This window comes from Perognathus longimembris, chromosome 3, assembly GCF_023159225.1.
Source record: "Perognathus longimembris pacificus isolate PPM17 chromosome 3, ASM2315922v1, whole genome shotgun sequence".
NCBI lineage: Eukaryota > Metazoa > Chordata > Mammalia > Rodentia > Heteromyidae > Perognathus > Perognathus longimembris.
This window is the reverse complement of record NC_063163.1, coordinates 104,594,796-104,598,204: the sequence shown is the minus strand read 5'-3', so window position 1 is coordinate 104,598,204 and position 3,409 is coordinate 104,594,796. Positions and strand designations below refer to the sequence as shown.

At 45.6% G+C, this 3,409-nt stretch overlaps 1 long non-coding RNA gene across 1 annotated transcript; it reads right to left on the bottom strand.

Moving 5' to 3' along the window:
* Positions 1-549: 549 nt before the first annotated feature.
* On the bottom strand, positions 550-2,720 carry LOC125349473. Its single transcript, XR_007210516.1, has 3 exons — positions 2,588-2,720; positions 1,098-1,258; positions 550-726 (listed from the first exon to the last, which is right to left on the bottom strand). It is a non-coding gene; the product is annotated as an uncharacterized LOC125349473 (long non-coding RNA).
* Between the last annotated feature and the right edge of the window lie 689 nt (positions 2,721-3,409).

Below are 3,409 nucleotides of genomic sequence, written 5' to 3'. Positions count from 1 at the left end.
TTTTCTTGAGCGTCTCAAGGCCCACGCTTTTCTGGCAGTTCCTGCTTTGGTAAGTGGAGAGATGTGAAAGAGTTTAATGAGGAAACTTGTTACTTACTCCTTCTGCTTCTGGTTTTCAGATTAGACATAGCAATGATGATTTTGAACTTCAGCCAAGGAATGTCATAACAGAGACTACTATGAAACCAATTTAAAAGAAAAACAAAAAAAAAAAACCAAAGAAGCAGTGGGAAGTTTTCAAGTTACAGATGGTTATTAATTGCTTGTGTGCAGTTAATAGGTGAGGCAAGTGGACTCTTGCCTTCAAGGAAATCACGAACACACATTCTGGGTGTCTTGCTCATGCTTTATGGACATTATACAAAGAAGAACCTGAAGTACTAGGACAGTAGAACAAAGCAATCCATACTTCCTGATACAGCAAAAGGGAGCCAAAATAATTTCACTAGTGAGGCTTTGGCTAGGAAATAAGTAAAAGGAGTTATGTGTGACCCCAATGCTTTTACCCCAACTCTCTTCCCTCTGGCTCCTGGCCTTGTTTAGCTCCTATTTTTGGCTCATTTATAACTGCCTGACTCAGGTGAGAGTTCCAGTTTAAGAAAAGATAGACATGTTGTAATCAGTCAGGTGACACTGCTACTATTACTGCTTTGTCACTCTCTGCCTCCTGCACTTACCTTCCTTCCTCTCTTCCCTCTCTTCTCTTATTGCTTCCTTCCTTCTTTCCTATGAGAAATAAAAAATGGTTCACCTCAAGCAGCAGGAATAGTGCTTTTGCATTTTATGTGAGAGGCCCTAATGTCAACCCTTAAAATAAAACAAGCAAACATACTCAGACTGGGAGCAATGGCTCCAATCTAGTGTGGACCAGAGACTCAGACAACAGCCTCACTTTTCCTGCAGCTGGACTTTCACCTAGCTCCAGCTGCAGTTTGAAAAGGGCTTTGCTAGATGAGATCTGCATTTATTATTTCAGAAAAAAAATCTCAACAAAGGCCTGAGGGTGAAGAGTACTTAAATGATATGTACAAGGCCCTGGCTTCATTCTCAGCATCACAAGAAAGGAAGAGGAAAAAACAGAAAGAAAGAAACCTCACTTAGGTACTGAGGCAGGGGATGAATTGCCCTGTTTCCTAGCAGGGAAATCAGTGCGTACTATTCTGCTCTAAAGGTACATTTTCTCCAGGGCTGTTTCCAGGTCACCATTGTCCCATCCTCCATTGATCCTTTAATTGAAGTGATAGTTTCTTAACACTGTCTGAAGAGAGAGGAGAGAAGACGTTGTAAATCTGCCCCCAGGAAGTAGGAAGTACATTACATCACAGCGGGCAAAATGAGGTTAAAGTGTGGATGTTAATATGTTAAATCTCTCTGTCTTCACAGTTTGGGTTTCAGAGAAGTGAAGATGATAATAGAAGAATGCAAATTTCCTGCAAAACAGACAAATAGCTCTTGGGAGGCCATAAAGTTGGTGGATCACAGGGAAAAGTGGACTAGGGGTGGCTGCAGGCAGCACATGAATTTCAGGCACCGAGAAAAGCAACAGGTGCACATTGATATTGCCCACAGATATCTGGACAGAGTTTTGAGGTCTGTCTCTTACCAGGTAGTTGTCCTTTGATAACAACCAACCAAATAAAAACATTCTTGCTGGACACCAGTGGCTCATGCCGCTCAGCTACTCAGGAGGTAGAGATCTGAGGATCATGTTTCAAAGCCAGCAGGGCCAGGAAAGTCTGTGAGACTATCATCTCCAATTAACTATAAAAAAGCTGGAAGTAGACCTGTGGCTTAAGTGACAGAGTGTTAGCCTTGAGAACCGCATCTAGGCCCTGAATTTAAGTTCAGTACTGGTGTGCACACACACACACATACACACACACACACACACACACACACACACAGAAGTTGAGCTGTGGCTCAAGTGGTAGAGCACCAACCAGCCTTGAGGGAAAAGGTAAGGGACAGCATCCTGAGATCAAGCCCCAGTACTCTCTCTGTGTCACTCTGTCTCTCTGACTCTGTCTCTACCCCTCCACGCCCACTCCAAGAAGCAGCCTTGTTCCAGCCTCATCCTTCCTCCTTCCACCAACTCTTGTCCCTCTCTTTCTATCCCGTGATCAGGCTCAATGTCATGGTCAGCACCTGCAGTACTGCTCTCAGATTGCCTCTGGCCCTTTAAAACATCCTTGGCTCAGCAGGCCCAGGCTGGCATAGAAAAGCCTGTGACAGACAATTGCATTTATTCCAGGCAATTGTCCCAGACTGGTTACTCCCTGCTTCCTCTCCACCTGCTGCTGTATATACTTGTCTTTTCTCTCTTTTCTCTTTCCCAGAATCTGAATTCATCCTCTCCAAGCACTGGCTGATGGGCTCCTCACCCATTTTCCTTGCCCTGAATAACTCCAAGGCTCTAGACTATGTCTAGCTTCCTCTGTGGGGAAGGAGGATATGAAGCCTAGGTCCCATCCAGCGTGATTTCATAACTGTTCTCTCATTGGCTCCTGGCTTTATCCAGTAACAATGGCTTAGGATCCCTCAGCCTGCAGGACTCCGCCCCAGCTCCAACCGGCTGGGCCAGGTTTACCTCCACCACTTTAGAAAGCATGATGTGGCCTGAGGAATGCCACGTCTGCCCTGGGAAAACCACTCTATTCTGGAAGCAGAGGACAAAGGGCGAGACTTCAAAGCCACAGGAGCCAAAACCTCCGGACTTCTGGTTACTGTGTAGAGAGAAAGATATCACAGAGCTAGCTTCTCCTATAGACACTTTCTGGACCCAGAGTCAGAAAGCCATGCTACTATATGCTTGCTCTTTCTCCTCCTCACCCCCAAGCACTGATCCCCAACACTTAGGTCAGTCTCTCCAGAAAACATCCTCTGAGTTCCACTCTGTTCCCCACTTACCCAACTTCCTCCTCCCTCTCTCTTCTTACTGAAGTCCCTTCCTCTGCCTAGAGAGGATTATTTTTCAACCACTTAGACTGGGAGACAAAGAGAAAGTGAGGGCAGATAAAGGCTGCATGGGGGCTGGGGATTCCAGGAAGGACAAGGGTTAGACTAGTAGCAGCCACAGAGTAGAACAGCAGATTCTAACATTAAACTGTCAGAACTTGGGGCACTGGAGGGAGGGGGAGCTCTCACTTGCTTTTCTCTGTTAATTCGATTGTTTTTATCTAACCCCCAGCAAGATGGAAGCTTAATCCTGGAAGATAGTGGCCACTGGAGGGGAGGAAAGAATCGGCTGAGGAAAGTCTTGCAGCACAGCTATGATAATTGTATCTCTCTGATATGGCCTGGTTATCACATGTGTCATCTCAGCCTCCTGAGGGCACAGTAGACAGCATGCCCTGAAGATCCAGGAGGGAGTGTGTATAGTAGAAATTGAGCACTTCATAACTACTTGACT